The sequence below is a fragment of the Urocitellus parryii genome, unplaced genomic scaffold (assembly GCF_045843805.1).
Source record: "Urocitellus parryii isolate mUroPar1 unplaced genomic scaffold, mUroPar1.hap1 Scaffold_49, whole genome shotgun sequence".
Lineage (NCBI taxonomy): Eukaryota > Metazoa > Chordata > Mammalia > Rodentia > Sciuridae > Urocitellus > Urocitellus parryii.
Genome location: NW_027554054.1, coordinates 551,487 through 571,680, shown reverse-complemented (window position 1 = coordinate 571,680; position 20,194 = coordinate 551,487).

The window sequence follows — 20,194 nt, the reverse complement described above, 5'->3', positions numbered from 1 at the left end:
CTTTTGATTATTTCTCTTCTTAATTTTAAAAGTAAATTATAAAGACAATTTTGGAAGTGTTTGTACTAATTAACCCTGTGAATCTCTCCCCTCTGTTGGAACCTGAGGTTAACCTCTGAGGTTCATGTTGCATGCAGGTTTCTTTAGCTGTCTGCATTAGCACTACTAAAAGATTATTTTAGGAACAGTCTTCTGTGGGATTTTGAATTGCAATATAAATTAGCACAAATTTTGCCTTCTGAAAAAAACTAAGCAAAATCTTCACTGAAAAAATTAAAGATTATGTTAAAGTTCCATTTTACTCTACATAATAGAAAAATTTTTTAAAAATTCAAATAGATTTATGTTCAGCACCTTTTATGGTGCATTAGGGTGTACATCTTAGTAAATATCTTCTGAAATTAACTAACAAAAGGTCTATTTATTTTGAATAATAGGAGTAAAGTCAAACTATTTTAAAAATCAATGTTTCTTAACATTCTAACATGCCAATCAATGAATATAGCAATATAAAATAGTTGTGTAACATTAACATGTTTCTTATACCACACCTATCAAATTCTAAAATTGTCATGGAACATCTGTGAGAGTAATCTGCACAACATGGTCATGTTCTCAGCATTAAATGGCAGGTTTAATTATATTAACTTTTCATAAACTAATGCAGAGGTAAGAGTATATTTTCAGAGATTAAAGTTGAAAGAGTTTTCCTATTTGACCAGGTGCATCTAAGGATAACTCTAACCTTAAAGTAGGGTGAGATAAGAACACAGTCCAGGTGATGCCACTATGAACTCCTTGCTGTTCTCTGAATACAGTAGGATGTTTGCACTGCTGCTCCCTTTGGCTGGAAAACTCCTTCTCTGAGATGTGAGCACAACTCACTTCTTCATTTCACTTAATGAAACCCTCCCACTCCTATCAGAAGTTATACCTCTTTTCCCATCTTGTCACCATTTGACTACTCTGATTCTGTGTTTTTGGGTATTTATCCACCTGCCATATCACATATTTATCATCTATTTTCTCCCAATGCCACAGCACACTATATGAAAGTCAGGACTTCACTTTTTCAATGTAGTAACCCCAGCCACTAGATCAGCATTGGCTCCTCTAGATCAGCATTGGCCCCTGATTCATGCTCAATGGTCATTGAGGATATGAATGAATAATGAATAAATGAAAGAATGGAAACAGACTGAATGAACATGCGTTTATCAGAGGCAAGATCAATTCTCTGTTCCTAAAAGGTTATAAAATAATATTTGATTCATTCAGTTGCAGATAACATTTTCAATTAAGCTCTTAGTAAGATTGTAATAGTGCACAAGGTACACAGCAATTAAAATGAAGGGAAGCAGGGTGCAGTGGCACATGCCTGTAATCCTAGTGGCTCAGGAGACTAAGACACAAAGATTTTGAGTTCAAAGCCAGCCTCAGAAATACCAAGGAGCTAAGCAACTCAGTGAGACCCTGTCTTCAAATCAAATACAAAATAGGGCTTAGACTGTGGTTCAGTGGTCGAGTGCCCCTGAGTTCAATCCTCAGTAACCACCCCCCCAAAAAAAAAGGGAAAAATTTCAGGCTATTTTTTCAAATACAAGGATGTAATGGCCCTTTCAGAGGAATAGTCACAATTCTTAATCAAGAGTGCTGTGTGGGGCTTCAAAACTAGTGAATGGCCACACCAAGTCAGAATGGAATTTCACAGATGAGAGGCTGCTGCCTTGAATGACCCCTCTCCCCTTTCAACTTCTACAACCCAATCTATCAAACAAGATAATGTGGGAAAATGCTTAGAACAGTACCTAAAACAGAGTGAGTGCTTTTTAATATTTACAATAATATTATTATGAAAGTTGAAGACATATGTTATGACGATTGAAGAATATTTACTGTGAGAATGTCAGCTTATAAAACTAATACAAAAACTAATTTTAAACAGAATATTGAGTTGATATTTTAATCAGAAAGCTATCTTCAGATAACATTCATTTTTAGAATGCAATGGCTCTTTTTTTGTAATCAACAGAATGCAATAGGATAACATGTATTCTAAAATGTTAAACTGCATCCTAGTGCCCAGTAATAATCCAAAAAGTTATTTGCTTTGTTTTGCTTATGGCTCAATTCTCAACAAAAATTGTAAGGAAATGATCCATAAAGATGATTTTTTCAAGTTTTGACCTAGCATCTATTTTTAAAATTGTGTTTAAGATACACATAACATAGAACTTACCATTTTTAAGCAAACAGTTCAATAACACTAAGTACATTCACATGAACCATCTGGCTAACAGTTTTTGCTGAGGTAAAATAATTTCCAAATGTGATATTTAATATTAATTTAATATGAATATAACAAAATAAGTCCTATACTATTTGAGTTGTCATATTAGAGATTCCAATAATTGTTGATCCTATGAGAGTTTTGGAACACTTTTCAGATTTCCAAGTATTGGCCAAATATTATCAAATACAAGGATAGTAACAGGCAAAATAGTGAGGGAGAAATCTATGCCCAATGCTTGGTTTTTCAGTCTCTCTTTCTTTCTCTCTCTCTCTCTCTCACACACACACACACACACACACACACACACACACACACACACAGAGACACACACTGCTAGTCCCATTATTAGTAGTAGTATTGCTTAATTTTATCTTTTTAAGATAAAGCAATATGGATGATTCATATCTTAGATATAAATTAGGACATTTAACTCTTAGAGTCCCTTTCAAACAATAATTGTGTTCATTCTTATTTAGAATTATTTTCTTCCCCTCTAAAATACAGATTTAACTCTTCTTCAAAAGAATCTGTAACAATTCAGCATCCAAAGTCAGTTGTTCCTCATTAGAATTCACTCTGAACTCATAAGAGATTTATTTCAAGATACACGTAGCACCCTAAGCCTGAATCCTGCAGCCACCTTTTGCCCCTGAGCAGATCCACTGCGGGGAGCCTGGGAACTAGAGGAAATCCAGGCAGTATCTGGCTCGAAAGATGGCTAGGATGACATGAGCCACAAAGCAAAGCTTGGGTTATGTGCAAGGGATAAAAACTCTAGTGAATGGCTGGTGACTCAGGAGGTACAGACAGTGTACCCTGCTAAGAAGTTTGGGTCTCAATCTAAGGGAGTTGGGAGGCAATGAAGGAAAAGTGCAATATAAGGAAGGAGTCTCCTTACAAGTTGTTTTTTATTTCCAATTTATATATAATTGTCAGCCATTTATATTTCCTCTATTTACCTGCTCATATTTCTTACTTGTTTGTAGTCTTACACCATTTTTTTCCTTTGGTATTCGAGATGAGTGAATCCAGGGACACTTAACCACTGAGCTACATCCCCAGCCCTCTTTTGTATTTTATTTAGAGACAGGGTCTCACTGAGTTGCTTAGGGCCTTGCTACATTGCTGAGGCTGACTTTGAACTCATGATCCTCTTGCCTCACCCTCCTAAGCCAGTGGGATTACAGGTGTGAACTGCCATGACTGGTCTATATGTTTTTACACAGATTTTAGTTTTTACTTTTTAAATAAAGAATTAAATTTTATGACTTTTTAAAGTTTCTTTTCCTCTGCCACAGTCCGGCTGCAGCAGAATAGCTGGGGGGGGGGTGACGAATAACTTGTGTAGATTGATACAGCAGGAGTGGAAGCAGTTTATTGTAGGACAACAGAGGTATTTATACATTTTGCACAGCTTATCTTAATTAGCATAAACTAGATACATCAGTCAACCAATAAGGAATCTCCACACTTAATGGCTCCCTTTTGTTACTTCTCAAACCACTCCCTCTGGCATTTTGCCAGACACCATGCAGACTTGTTTACAAACTCTAACATTTCTCTGGCAAAATACCAGGTGTTATTTTGACTTGTTTACAGACCTTAACACTCCTCTTTCCTGTTTTTTTGGTTTTTAATCACACACATTCTTTGTAGGCTTTCTTCCCCAAGAATATTTTTAATTTGATTATTTAATTCATATTTTCAGTCATTGTTTGCTTGTGGTATGTTGTGGCAGAAAATTTTAGAATCCAAATTCATTGTAAATTTCCCCCCTCAATATTGCTCTTGGCATTTGTTTTCATTCTAATGGTATTTAAAGGTGGTTTATTTTTTCTCTATTAAGGTTTTTTTTATCCTCTAAAGTTAAACCAAAAAGTGTCAAATATAGATTTACTTTACTTTATCCAAATAGGTTCTCATAATGTCCTTTCTGACATTCTGAGATTTCTGACTTCCTTGAGGGGTCTCATCTTCAATTCTAAAACAATAGCAGTTCTCTCTCACACTTTCATCTTTGCACCATTGCTTGTATTTTCTTCTTCTGGAACTTTCATTTGACATCTGTCCACACATTCTTAGGTATTCTCTCTCTCCCTGTTTCTATTTCAACATGCACACTTTCTTTTTTTTTAATATCTTATTTTCCCATTATCACTGTTTAGGTGATTTCCTCTGTAATATCTTTCTGTAATAACTTCTGGTATCTATCTTATCTTTGTGGCCCAAAAATGGAATTGAAATGCAAGAAATAAGTTATAAGCTGGGCTGAGGCCTCTGGGTTTCTGGGCTCTGGAGAAAAACAGAGCAGGCCAGAACAGCTTCTTCAGGATAATGGGAGATCAGTAAATCTATCTCTGTGTCAAGCAGTTTATCCTTTTTTCAGAAACTGTATTCCAATGATTTTTTTAATTTCTAAGATTTCCACCTGTTCTTATTTTATTCGTGCTATTATAAGGTAAACTTCCTACTAGACTATAAAACCCATACATGGATATTGAATTTATTTAGTTTTGTTTATTGCTGTATCTCTAGCACCTGTAATTGAGTGTATGATCTCAAGAAATACACGTGGTAAAAATAAGAATTCATACCCCACTTGAATCAAACGTATGAAATGATATGTCAAGATCATTGTAATGTTTTCAGCAACCAATAAAAAAAGAAATATTTCTAAATAAACAATAATTAGATAACTGATTTTTGATTGTTTCAAGACTTCCAGCCTTTCTTTATGGACCACATTCCCTTGTTTACATTTTAAGCATCCATAATATACTCTGCCAGGCTGTTTCAAGTTATCAAATTCTTCTAGGATGTATTTATTATAAATGGTCAGTTTTTTTGGCTGTCTTTCTTAGTGTCAGGTTTCTCCATGTGCTTTGGAATTATAGTTCCCTTGAAATGATAATTTCCTTCATTTACTTTTATTTAGATTTTTTATACAGTTCTATTATTGGCTCTAGTACTATCCTTCTCCTGAAAATGGTTTTGGTACCCATTTTGTGACCAGAACCACACATCTGTAACCTCTTTGCTTCAGTGGTTTGAGTATTACATTGTGTTGACATCCACATTATTAACAGTCGCATCACTAACTAGTGAGTGTCTGGTTCAGTTCCTAGTTAGTGTCCTGTTGGCCTCCTTCTGCCATCTTAAGCCCTGAGCATCATAGTAATGGCAGTCTCAATCAGTAGGAGGCAGAAGACTTCATCCTTCACTCAGACCCAGACAAGTGCTATATACCCTGGTTTCAAATAGCAAGGCTAGCTATGGACTTCCACACAGTATAAGGTATCACTGATCTCCCATTATCTGGAAGAAGCTGTCCTGGCCTGCTCTGTCCTTCTCCAAAGCCCAGAAGGCCAGAGGCCTCAGCCCAGCCTATAACTCTCGTATCTTGAATTTCAATTCCATTCCTTGGCCAGAGAGATAATAAATTGTTTTTGAGTTCAGCTGTGACTTTAACTTCTATCTTCATATTTTATCAAGGATGACCACATATAATTTTCATTTTAAAAATGGATTATGAAATTGTCTAACATATATATGACACAGTATTGAAGATTAAATTAGTATATATGAAATGCTCAGCCCTGTGATTAACAAATAGGACTCATGCAATAGCACCATTATTCAAGTGCACACAGGGAAAAATTAGTCTAGGAGGATTTTTAGACATACTTAGGAATACAAAGCCAAAGACTTTCTGCTTTCTCCTGAGACCATCTCAAATATTTAAAAAAATAGAGGTTAAAATATGAAAATTAAGTTAGATATTTGAAATCTAGATTATTAGATGAAAAGTGCATAAATAGAAGTTTAGGTCTAAATAGAAAAAATATTTTTAGGTCAAAGGAAAAAAGACTAATTTAAAGAGCTCATTGCATTAATTGTAGAAACTGCAGGTCTTTTAAACTTTGAATCATCTGGGGAGAAAAACATTCTATAAAAGAAGCCCATGGATCACTAGTGCTACCTAAGGAGATCATTGCTACAGAAATCTGCCACCACCACTGGGAACACTCTTTTTTCTTTCTGAAAGAGATGTTTCTTTAAAAACAAAACAAACAACAACAACAAAACCACAAAGTTGACACTGATTCAGACAGTTAAGAGCAGTTTAGATGAGGATAATCTGATTCTGCTATATTCACTTACAACAGACTTGACATAAATCTTCAACATTTAATGGAGCAAAATCTTTCTTTAAAGTCCATATTTGATGAACAGAAAATAAGTTATATAAATAACTTTTATAGGTTGGAAATGTAGCCCATATCAAGTAAAACTTGATTTAGAAAAAATTACATCTTAACTGCTACATAACAAAACTGAAATATAAAAACCAGCTAATGATATATCTGTACAATTAAAAATATATCTTAGGGCTGGGGATGTGGCTCAAGTGGTAGTGTGCTTGCCTGGCATGTGCAGGTGCTGGCTTCGATCCTCAGCACCACATAAAAATAAAATAAAGATGTTGTGTCCACTGAAAACTAAATAATAAATATTTTTTAAAAATTCTCTCTCTCTCTCTCTCTTTAAAAAAAATTCTTAGAAGATAAAGGCTTATTACAGATTTAGAGTTGAAAACGTTGACATCCATATTTGTGCCCATAGTAAATATTTGTTAATCTATAATAATGGAAGCACATTACAAATTATTAAAAATTATCAATCCATGATTATGGAAATGACATTCATAATTATTAATTAACAAATATTAATAAAATATTATAAAGTATACCAAAGTACTGATAAAGTCCAGAGAAGATAACAAGGAGTAATAGCCACTTCAACACTTCCATGCAATAATAACCAACACATTTTTTAAATTATATCATTTATTAAAGTAAGAATTTGGACCCAAGGATGAAATTAATTTGAGGTATTTTCTTGAGAACAAAGGTTGTTCAGCCAAATATTTTACCAGCCAGAAGGTTTACAGGTATTCACAGAATTTCAATTATCATTTAGACTATGACAAACTGTGGACAAGAAATAAATTCATAATGCACTATCCTTAATTACAAAGTCTTGCAATGCCCTTAATCAAATTTTATGGGAAAAGTTAATGGAAAAATTGGATTAAAGCCAGAACTGACAGTAGTTTATTATGCTTCTGAGGTTAGTAAGAATGAAGTCATTTCCTTTCTATGAATACAGAAAACCTTACTAAGGCCATTTTGAATGTGTGCTACTATTTTACCCAGGCTGATGTACATCAGGCTTCCCTGTCACAAGTTTGTAAATTAACTCTGCCACTTCAAACAAATATATTATGATACTATTTTTCATTTAGTTCTCATAGAATAAAATACCAATGAAGGAGGTGATAATATCATGTGTTTTAGTAAGTAGCATTATAAACATACTCATGTTAAATTAATGAAAATTAAACTAACCTTGTCTTGTTTTTCCTACCATCTAATAGCAAAGACAAGTACGCATGCATTTTTAATGGAAAGCAGATAATAGCAGGTAAATTAAAAGGTGCCAAGACTTGCTGGGTGTACAGAAGGAGGGCACATGAACAAGGTGTAAGAGTTGGACTTGGATGGCTGGATTAGGATTCTGACAGTCAAATGGGAAAGGGACATTTTAGTAAAGGCAACACCATGAACCCCTCAGCACACATAGAATGGATGAAGCCAACTGGAATAAAGAGTGGATTCAGGGAAGGGAAGGAGAGAAAACACTGGAGAAGATGACTGGATACATGTTCTGAGAAAATAAAATAGCAAACTAAAAAACTATAGCTCATTTGTTCAGCAGTGAAGAAGGGCTACAAAAATGCATGCTTAGCTAAGAGCTACAATAAAGAATTGGACAGGAAGAAATACTAACACATAAAATGGAAAATTTAGGAAATTTGAGCTGCCTGAGATCCTAGAGAGGAAAAGAATCATTTAATACCAAGACCCTTGTAATATAATGAAGAGGGAATTGATGGTTGCCATGAGAGAAAAACAAAACAAAACAAACAAAGTTTGTGGCACATTGAGATTAATGTACACAGTTATGCACATTCATGTACTAATTTAACAGGAAACGGCTTCCTTCAAAAGGTAAATATCATCTAGTTCAACAGGGTCAGGCTCATGCTCCAGGAATGGGATGATCAATTTTAATTAGTTTTTTTCACATAACGAGAGACAATGAAGCAGATTCATCTGAAATATTTACAGCAAATTATTTTGTCATGGGAGAGAACCAAAAGTCACATCAATGACCAACCTTCTCATTTGGCAAACTTTTCCCCCACCCTTTCTGTGGGCAGATTAGAGGCTATATAATTTTTAAGAGAGAAGATTAAGGCAAAAGAGTCTCTGGTATTTTATAAATAAAAAGGAAGCACAGTTTTCAGCCTAGATCTTTGCTATATTCTTGCTTCTTCTCCAGATCATTACTTATAAGATTGTTTCTATACTTATGATCATTTACAGAAATTTTTCACTTGGTGATATGAATATATATTTCCTAATACTGTATCCTGTAAAATATATTCTAAACTGTTACCAGGTTGTTTCTGTTTATTTTACAAGTATTTTGGATTTTAGTGATTACTCTGCATTTCAAAAAGAACTGTAATTGTCAATCATGCATACTATTCACAGGATCAGGTCAGTCCTTACAATGCAGTTGAGCACAGGTGTGACTGAGTAGCTCATGGGTATTACTGTAGAACTGCTTTTGACTACCATGAAACTTAAATTAGAAAAATAAACAAATTATAGGACATCTCATAAAACACCACTGTTCTCCTGTATAAATGAAAATCACTAGACAGTTTCAACTTATGGCCACACAGTAAAAAAATACATACTGAGTGGAAAAATGGGAGAATGTTAATTTGCACCCTGATTCCATCCATTTTTCGTGCCTCTATGCATTAGTCTTGGAATTTTGCTTAAAGTTACATGAACAGAAATTCTGAACTTAAGACAATCTTCGATTTGCCTGCACATCTGTCATAAATGGAAAACCTAAGCTTGCAGTTGTCACAGAACTGCCAATATCCGTTTTCAGCTTCATTTCCAAATCTCGAGTGTTCCATGTTGGGAAAAAAATGCTACAAAGTTAACAAGAAAGACCACAGGTGTGACCAGAGAGAAAACCTTTCATATAGATGATGGATAGATAGCATTCTCCAACTTATTTTGTGTTCTGAAAATGTAATTATTATGTCAGACACAATGGAGACATGCATTACTCCATACTATGGTCAATAATCTCATTTCACTCTCTGTCTTAAGCTCCTATAGTGAGTGACGTGACTGGATTAAAATCCCATTCTCTGCTTTACAAACATCTTCTTATTCCACATTGATCTTTGCTCTTCCTTTCATGAATCTGCTAAGGTGATGCTCCTTTTTCCTGAACCCACTATATGTACCCATTACCAGAGATATCATCTATGCTAAAATACTCATATATACTTATTTTCCAATGACAAAATAATGCTCTGCCATTATGGAACACAATCTCTATGGAAATGGAGAGAAAAAGAAGCAAATCCTTTAAAGTAAGGAAGCCTTTCTAAATAATGTTTACCTATACTGTATGAGACACATCTCATCATACCCAGGAAGAATATTAAAGTCAGTGGCATTTTATTTTTTATGTAACTATTTAATTTAATAATTATGTTTCAAGGTAATCTTTGATATAAAAATTACAACCTAACTATTTAGGTTTAAAATCATAAAAGTCTTACAAAGACACTATTGATAATATTATTATATTGTTATAATATTAGTTTACAATAACATAATAATAATAATAATAATAATAATAATAATAATAATATATTAGTAGTAGTAGTAGTGATAGGTCTGTTCCTTTTCTACCACTTCTTTCTCTGTATACCTTCTGTAAATAAAATACTGTCTATTTTTAGGATTACCTACAAAAAGTACAAACATAACCAATTTATTGCTTTACTTTAAAATCATTTAGATGAACATGGTGGATCATGCTTGTAAGCCCAGAAATTCAGGAGGCTAAGGCATGAGGAATTCAAATTCAATACCAGCATCAGCAACTTAGCAAGATCATAAACCACTTAGTGATACCCTGTCTCAAAACTTAAAAGAAAAAAATAAGAAGGGCTATAGATGTGGTTCAGGGATTAGGCAACCCTGGGTTCAATCCCCAGTACCCAAAATCTGCAATACAGCCAGGCCTTAGAAGGTTTTCCTAATGATCTACCAATGGATTTTCCATCCCATGTCTCAGCATTGTGCTCTGCCTTGTTCATGCCCTGCCCCCACAATACACCATCCAAGAATTATAAGCTTCCCCACCGTTTTGCATATTGTTCTCTCTTGCTTGGAATTCCCTCTCGCCTTGAGAACTCTACCAAACAATTATCTCATCCTATTATTCTAGGTTGATCTCAATTTGTTGCTTGTGCTAAATTATGTACTTTTATGGGTTTTTTGGACAATAGACTGAACTCAGGGGTGATTTTAACCACTGAGCCACATCCCAGACCTATTTAAAAAATTTTTTTTGAGACAGGGCCTCACAAAATTAGTGAGCTGGTTTTAAACTTGTGATCCTCCCAAGCCCCTGAGATTACAAGCATGTGCCACCACCCACATCCAACAGCTAAATTATATACTTTTCATGGGCACAAAACTCTTCTGACACATGCCATTTATGTAATATTTGATGTATAATGAACTGAATTGGACTTTTATTTTGCAGTAGCTAGGTAAATAAAGTTGGAGTTACCATACTATAAAGCAACTAAATATACCTACCTGAAAGAGGAAAATAAATACATTAAAATTTTTAATTATAAAGATAGCTAAATAATCATTACAAATATTTTTAAAAGGTTTTTTTTGTATGCAAGAGAAATTCTTAGTCTTACAAGTATTAGGCTGCAACTCAATTAGCATTGAAACCTAATACTTAAACAATCATTAGAACTTAACATTAGTGAGCAAGGATGTCTGACAACCCCTACTTCAGAGAGTGACAACTATAATCAAGAGGAAAAATTCTCAGAATCCCTAGCAACTTATGTCAGCACTGTTCTATCTATAAATGACTCTAGCAAACGATACAACAAAATTCTTTTTCAGTTCTAAAGAGATGAAAATAAATATGGTTATCTTCTATAACACCAAGCATTTTGCATATCTTAATTCTTAGCTTGTATACTCTGCACCAGAATCTATACAAAGATGAGTTTTCATTTATTTGGCTAAATTCAAGATTCTTAAATAGAGAACCCTTACACACAGTAAGTCATTCAATGCTAGTTGTTTATTATTATTATTATTATTATTATTAGTAGTAGTAGTAGTAGTATAACCAGGGATTGAATTTAGGGGCACTCAACCTCCAAGCCACATCTCCAGCCTTATTTTGTATTTTATTTACAGACAGGGTCTCACTGAGTTGCTTAGCACCCTGCTTTTTCTGAGGCTGTCTTTGAACTCACAATCCTCTTGCCTCAGCTTCCTGAGCTGCTGGGATTCTTGGTGTGTGCCACTGCACCTGGCGTCAATCCTAGTTATTATTATTATTCATTATCCAAGACCCATCTTCAACATTATTTCCTTTCTCAGGCTTTCCAGTTAATCTTTAGAGTCATCGGTTTTTCCATGTACCCCAGCTCCCTCTTCCTCTCTTAACTTCAATATCTCCAGTTTTATATCTGTGGGACTTGTTTATGTTTCTCTCCTCATTATACCATCAGCACCTTGAATATACAATGGATCATTGATTTTTGTTACCTATCACTTCACAGAGTGCCAGGCACACAGTGAGTGTTCAACATATTTTGTTTTAATAAATAAGTGAATAATTAATTTCTAAAATGCATTCATGAAAGTCAGCTTTCAACCAATTCCTAGAATACACCTCCTTTCAAATAAGAGTCTGTTTCAAAAAGTACTAAAAATTGTCCCTCATAAATGGTAGCTAGCTATTTGGTCAAGAAAAAATCCATCAAGTAACATAAATTTTCTCCATAACAAAACATATAGACACATTCACTATTTCTCTTATGAAATGAATTTACAATAGAAAAAAGGATAATTGGCTGGAAAAGATAATCCAGGTCTTTGCCCTATCTTAAACTTTCAAGGAGCTTAATTAAAATTAGCTGAAGCATCATGAAATTGTCACCATCTTTGAAGATATTAAGGTCAAAAATTCTAGAATGAGTCTTCATCTGAAAAATAACAGAGCAGTTATTTATCAGTTATTATCTTCTGAGGGAACAACAGGGAAAATATAATATCTACATATCTAGAATTATAGATATGTAGACAAGAGAAAGATGTTACTAGAAGAATTTAGAGACATAGAAAATATTTCAAAATAAGTCTATTAATTAAATGAAGCCCCCCTCCTCAGGACTCTTTTGGTAACTTCACTCCTCAGATAAGCAAAGACATCAAAGGTACAAATTCAAGAAATTGAAATTAAATATAATCTGAATGAGGACTGGGATTCTCTCATATTTAACACCATATACTCAACACCTAGAAAACTGTCCAAGACAGGAGTTTCTCAGTAAGAAGTTCTGAATTTCATCAAGAATAAACAATTTAAAGACAGAATGAAAAATCAAACATTATTAACAAAGGACAACCTCCCGCTATACTGAGAATCCTTCCTGCAAAGAACTGGGAGTTTGATCAAGTTCACTGACTCCATGCCCCATCTAGATCTTATCCAATAACTTCCCTCCTCTTCCAACAAAAATCCCTCCCAAGGAAGCCAAACTGGCCAATGCTACTTCCAAACCTTCAACTCATGCTCTGTTGACTATAACCAGGGTGCTCCTGCCACACCACTAGAGCCATCCTCTCCAATGATGTCCATGACTGTGCATTAACCAAAATCCAGTGGACATTTTCCAAACATTACTTTCTGAATCTCTTCTTAGAAATGGTGCCCACTCTTTCTTCAAATTCTTTATTCTCTTAGCCTTTACAAACTGACCAGGTGCATTGCTGATTTTCACATATTTTTCTTGCTTTCCCTTTTCTGCCTCCTCTCCTAAACTAATCTTCACTGCCTACCACACTATAAGCATCTGTTTTCCTAGGTTCTGCCTTGCCACTCAGTTGCCTCTCTGAATATTCTCCCAGGTCACCCTTCTTCATTTATTTAGTTAGTTACTTACTTATGTTTTGTAGGAACTCAAATGTCTCTAAATTCCAGATTTCTGTATTCATATATTTTTTCATAAACAAATGATTCACAGCTTAGGCACAATGCCAGGTGCTGGGGATAACAATGTGAAAATAAGACAATATTTATCTACAAAGGACCCAAAAGTTATTGATTGAGAATGAAAAATAAAAGGGTAATTGCAATCCAGTGGGGGCAACTAGAAAGGTTTATCAGAGTGCTAGAAAAGCACATTACTGAGGACATTAGGACAAGGAGGTATTACTAAGCCAAGGGAAAGAAGGGTCTTTAAGGCAAGAAGAGAGTCTTAGGTGAGAAAAAGAGTATGCCATTCAGATAGCAAACTTTAAATCTGTGTAAAGCTACTGAATTCCATGGAGAGAGGGGAAAGCGTTGGAAAAAATGGGAGATTAACTGAGTAGATATGAACTTAGTTGAATGAAAGAGAAAAATGGCAGGTAAAATCAGAAAATGGAGGAGGAGAAGATAAGACAGAAAGGCTGGTGGGGGAAGGAGAGAGACAGCCTTATCCTTTATTTATCATAGACTCTGCCAGGTTGTATTAGATAGAAGTGAAGAGGTAAATGACGTGATACTTTAAAAAATATGCCTTGCCCTTACTGTTGATAAACTACTGCAAAATCTGCCTTACTTTCCTGAAATTCTCATAGTATTCAATAGGAACCTGAGAGTTATAAAAGATAGAATTTCTATTCATAAAGACATGTTCTCAATATTTTTATTGAATTACTTCAATAAGTATTTTTATGTATCAATCTAGACACAAAGCGTTATACTATATTTAGAATACAGCAGTGAGCAAGAGTATAAAGTTCCTTTCCTCAGGGATCTTGCATTCTGGCATGCACCGGATGGGCATGTTCTCTGGAGGGAGAACAAAGTTGTTTATGGTAGATTTGGGCAAACCTACTTCCTGTCTGAGCTAAATCTGGGACTGGAAGCAAAGCTGGAGCTGTACATTCTGATAAATAGTTTCCCACATCACTTATCCTTGTGTAGCTTTCAGGCGTGATTTCAAATGCAGTTATCTGCATTATTCTCAGAAGTACCTCCATGCACAAACAAGCTCCTCCCGCTACATTTTGTGTAGCATTTATGCAAATTTCTTCTATGTTCTTCCCACTGAACAGTTAGGCTAGTTGCCCCCACACCAAGCATTTTGGAAAAAAGTCTTTGATACTAATTTTGCTTTCCAATTAAGTGGCTCTGCAGGAACCCTTGGAAACCCATTTTCAGATCCAAATCTCTGTGATCAGCTGTTATATTTGTTAGGTAAATATTGAGGACTTAACATCTTCTCAGCTAACATTCTGAAAAGTTTATAAAGAACAATTAACTCCCAAAGACAAAGGAGGAAACAGGGTTGGAGATACTAAAAACTTGCCCCAGGCACAGAGCTAGGCAACAGAGAAATGGGGACTGGAATACAAGTTTGATGAACATCCTCTAGTAGAATAAAGCAGTGGTCAATTTCATATCATTATACTGTTTCTTCTTGTTTATATAATTGCAGATTTTCATATTTCTGCTATTCCTCCTGCCATGACCTAAATGACATTTGGTCTACTAAGTATATTTCTAGGGTTTTTCCCCCCTCGTCTCGCTCACTTGGCTCCAGAGAAATGTCATGAATGTGTTATTAGATCTACTGAAAATACAATTCCTTGAGATTAGCAAGGGATTTGTTCATCTATTATCTTCTTCACCCATTATTTGTCCTCCATGGTACCATTATCCCTCTTACCCCCCACTGTTTAGCAAATTGCTTCACTCACAGGTTTAAGCTTAAGCTCCTTAGCTGGCATCTGAAGTCTTCATGGTCTGTTCCTGCACACCCCTACTGCTTCACTGTACTACAGAGCCTGAGCATACTGTTCCACCCACTGAAACAGTGCTTATCTCCTATTAAAACAGGCTTAGCTGCTCCACTAGCATCATCTTTTGGAACTACCCCCAACCCCTAAACTTCCCAGTCTTTTTATAGTACTCTTTTTCTAGGCTCTCTAGCCATCCTGCTATATCTGCCTGTGTTCACTGGAGTATTTCAAAATAGCCAGTTCTTTTCATTTACTCTTCTTTTCCTTCTAGATTCTGAATCATCTCTGTATCCTCAATGCTATGTGCATGACTGTACTTGCATTTAAGAGCACAATAAATACTGATGAGTCATAAGGAAGAGTTCCCACAGCAGGATTGGACTGGCTAGGAAGACCCATGGGACATTGATAAGAGTCCAGACTATTCTCCAAAAACAAATTCATCCAGGTAGTTTGATGAAGCTATCATGATGTTAGTCAGGGACCTACCACTGTTTGCATCTTGCCTCCTGATCTGGTTACCCAAACTAGGTATTTTGTTAGATTGCATCCAGTGCCAGATGAGTACTTCCCAAGGTAGGTGACTGGCATTCTAGGACCTCTGCCCCTCCCTAAGGAAATGGATCCCCCAAATTAGTGGAATCTTAGAATTTCAATTCTGAATGTTGAATGAAGTAATATATGGATGGAAAAAAATACAAGAGCCTATTTATCTTGGCTAGGGTGCTGATGAGACAACCCGAAAGCCACAGCTGCCCTAATGCACCTTTTAGATCTGAGAATAGCTTTTCTATTGATTCTGTGAGTGACCCAATATCTTTTAAATTAATTTTTCTTTTAATTCCCATTACTTGGAACTTACCACCTGAAGTTTTCAACACCTTCAGTGGATGGGCACACTGGACAAATGAAGGGAATTTCTCAAGGGTCAAGTCCCATTGCTGAACCAAAGCTTTAAAATAGTATCATATTTTCAGAGCATTTTACAGTTTTCAAAGTACTTTCACTTACTTCATTTGACCCCTACAATAATTCACACTGTATATAAAAGAGGTCTGACATATTACCCTAAAACAAAGGGTTGGAGTCCCGACGAAAACCAAAGTCTGCTCAAAAGCCATGCTTTTCACTATGTCATATTATTTGGGAATGATAAATTTCAATTGCCATTTCACCTAAATTCATATAAATGACAATTTAGCAGCACTTATTCACAGAAAATGACAATTCCAGATCCAATAATTTATTGCAAAAACAATAAAACCTTCATTTGATTAATGGGAAAATGACACCCAGGGTAATTATTAAGTAACTTACATGAGAAAATTTCCAACTAAAGTGGAAATAGAGTAAATTTATAGTGTATCAGACTTGGATGCCCTTCAAGAGAATTTCAGTTACTAAAGCAAGAGTGTCATTTTGAATGTGGTCCTGAATGGTCAGCAGCTGTTTCACAGTGTTTGTCCAAGGCTTCTGACCTTGAAAACTCTTCAGGGAAGTCTGGCTTCTGTAACTGTCTTGCCACCTACATCTGAACCTGGCCCTGTCCTAACCCCACAAGAGCCACACCACATATATACAAAGCTGCCTTCAGGTTGAGCAGTAATTCCTGTTAGGCATTCAAAAATAGCTCTTGGGGGCTGGGGTTGTGGCTCAGAGGTAAATGCTCGCCTAGCACACTCCAGGCCCTGGGTACGACCCTCAGCACAACATAAAAAATAAATAAAGATGTTGTGTCCAAGTACAACTAAAAAATAAATACTAAAAAGTAGCTCTTGGTAACCCATTCCTTACTTCTCAGGGCCTGAATCCATTCTGTTTGTCTAACTTTGCATTTCTATAGAATCCTACTGGACTTAGTTATTAGTTATTTATTATTACTTTATCCTAAAGTCCTCAGAAGTGACCAAGAGCTCTCCTCATCTATCCAGGGTGGTGAACTGGAATGAGTAATCAGGTTCTGACCACAGGTTGCCAACCAGCTGGCTAAGCCCCACTCTAAGCTACATCCCCTTAAGAACCCAAATCCCCAACACTCTGTATAGCTGGGGTTGCACACACTCATCAAAATCTACTCAAGGCTGCCAGCCTTTTAGGGATAAGACATTCACGCTACCTTCCCTGTGCCTTCTTGATTTTCCTGAAAACTTCATAGAATTCCCTAAATACCACTAACTTTCTTTGGCTTCAATGCTCCACTTTTTTTCTTGCATTCAGGATTAGAAAATCACTAAGGTGGTGCATTAACTAAGTTTTCATCACTATAACAAATACCTGGGACAAATCACCTTAGAAGAAGGAATAGTTTATTTTGTCCCATGGTTTTAGAAGTCTCAGTCCATGGTTACTTAGCCCTGTTGTTTTTGGCCTGTGGCAACACAATAGGTCACAATGGAAGAATGTGACAGGGAGGCTGCTCACCCCATGGTAGGCAGGAAGCAAAAAAGAAAGATGATGGGAAGGGGCTGGGGTCCTAATATCTCTTTTCAAGGGCAAGCCCCTAATGATCTAACTTTTTTTAACCACCTCCCATTAATGTCACCGGCTAGGGAACCAAATCTTGAACATATGGGCCTTTGAAGTGACATTCAAAATCCAAACTCTAGCAGCTGGTGAAGGTGAGGCACCCTCTGTTATGGGCTAAATATGACATAGTACAATCCACATATATCTCTCTTTGAGTAGCTGGTGAATACTGTGCAAACAATACTGATGGTGTTTAAGGAATCTCCTTCTGCAGTATATTCAATCTTCAGAATACACACCAGAAGGAAACAAAATTGAGACTGATTTGGTTTCCTTAGAGTACTGGAAGAAGTCTTTGAAATTCTTGTTTTAGGAACAGGCCTGGCAGATTTCACTGACAAATCCTGCAATTTGAAGCAAGTTTGATTTTTTCTTCCAATATTTGAGTGACGACAGAACTGCAAAGCAAACTTTACTCCATTTTTCTCATCCAAGCAAGACAACCACTCCCCAGGAGAGAAATTGTCATCATGAGTCAACTGTAAAACATACAACCATTCTAACTGATTGAAAGAGGTGACATTCATGCCAAAATGGGAGGTCACCCTGCACACTTGAAATGGAAGAAGATAGACAAAGAGGAAGCTAAGTCAGATCTGAGTTAGCATTTTAAAAGATTCACAGCAGAAGTAGACAAATAGAGGAGAATTCCTGAAGGAGAATATTTGAAGTTTCTTTGCATCTCTTGGTGGATATAATTTTAGATCTAAGTGAAAACCAACATATTGAAGATAAGAAACAAATTAGTCAACTATAAATTCCTAAAGATTAAAGCAATTTACTTGGATTTATGTGATACAGCATTTGGCTGGGAATATTTTCCATCTTGCTTATACTTTTTAAAAATCATCTTAATTGCTTATTTTGTAACATGAAAAAAATTATAGTAGCCCAAAGCTCATACACATTTAAGTCAAAACCATTTAAATTTTGGCTTATTTTTCTGTACAGCAGAAAAATTTTGTAGGACTCCAACCCCCATGAAATAATTGGGACCCAAAGTTAACGACAGCTGAGAAACATCTTACAGATTCTGGCCCATAGACTTCATTTACATTTCTGTTCTTTTTAAAGCCTTTCCTTAATGACTCATGAAACTATGATTTTTTTTTTCATTTTGAACAGACCCTAAAAATCAAATCATAGACAGTTCTTCCATTTTAGAAATGAAGAAATCAAAACTTACACTGAGTGGACTTAAATTGAAATTCAATATCTAACACCTAGAGTCTGAAAATAATATCATAACACAGGTAATGAAGTTTACTTCCATTCTTTTTGTTCACTCAAGGATAGGACTGTGTATTTGTTGATCAAAGTTAAGACAGGAAAGAAAGATAGTTTGTAATGCACAAATTCTGAAATACCCAAGTTTAGAGCCACACGGTGTCTACTGACTCCATCACTAACTTCTCAGAACTAGATTGTCATTAACTGCCACCTTAAAGATATTGTGAGCCTTTTTCAGAATTGATTAGGGTTTTTCAGCAATATCTAGGAAAACAATCACTTATGGTTCCACCAATGCCAATAATTTCACTCAACAGCACGTGACCTAAGAGAACTATCTTAATCTCCACAGTGGGCCAAAATGGATGTACCTCCCAGCCTTCAATGTAAGACTGCCATTCCTCTAAAACTTGTAACTTCTCCATCTGTCTCTTGGCCTCATTTATGTTGAAATAGACTGCTTTCATGTCTTGGAGGGTTTCCATCACTGCCACATAGTCGCTGTGTTTCCGTGGAGTCCTCTTCAGCAACTCCTGTTTATATCCACCAAAAAAGGAGTTACCCTTTGATCTTCAGTTTTCTGGTACAGCAGGTTCAGACTGACCAGGAAATGAAAATTACAAAGATCATGAGAGCGACTTTAAGTGACATCACAAGCTCCAGTAAGATTAGGATAAAAAACAAACATGGAGGGCTGGGGATGTGGCTCAAGCGGTAGCGTGCTCGCCTGGCATGCGTGCGGCCCGGGTTCAATCCTCAGCACCACATACCAACAAAGATGTTGTGTCCGCCAAGAACTAAAAAATAAATATTAAAAATTTCTCTCTCTCTCTCTCTCTCTCTCTAAAAAAAAAAACAAAAACAAAAAAAAAACATGGAATCAGTGAGGAAGCAGGATCCCAACGCATATTTTCCAATCACTCCAATTTTCCCCCCTCAAACTTATTTTATTTTTTTTAAAAAAAGTTACATTTCTTCTTTCAAGTCGTTAAATAACTCACCTGGAGCATGTAATTTTTTAAATTTATGTTTGACTTTTACATAACAGAAGCACTACTTTATATGTTAATTACATTTTCCTGGAGTCTTTAACAAAATGAATCTTCAAATAAGTATGTTCCATAATGGCAAGAATAATTCAAAT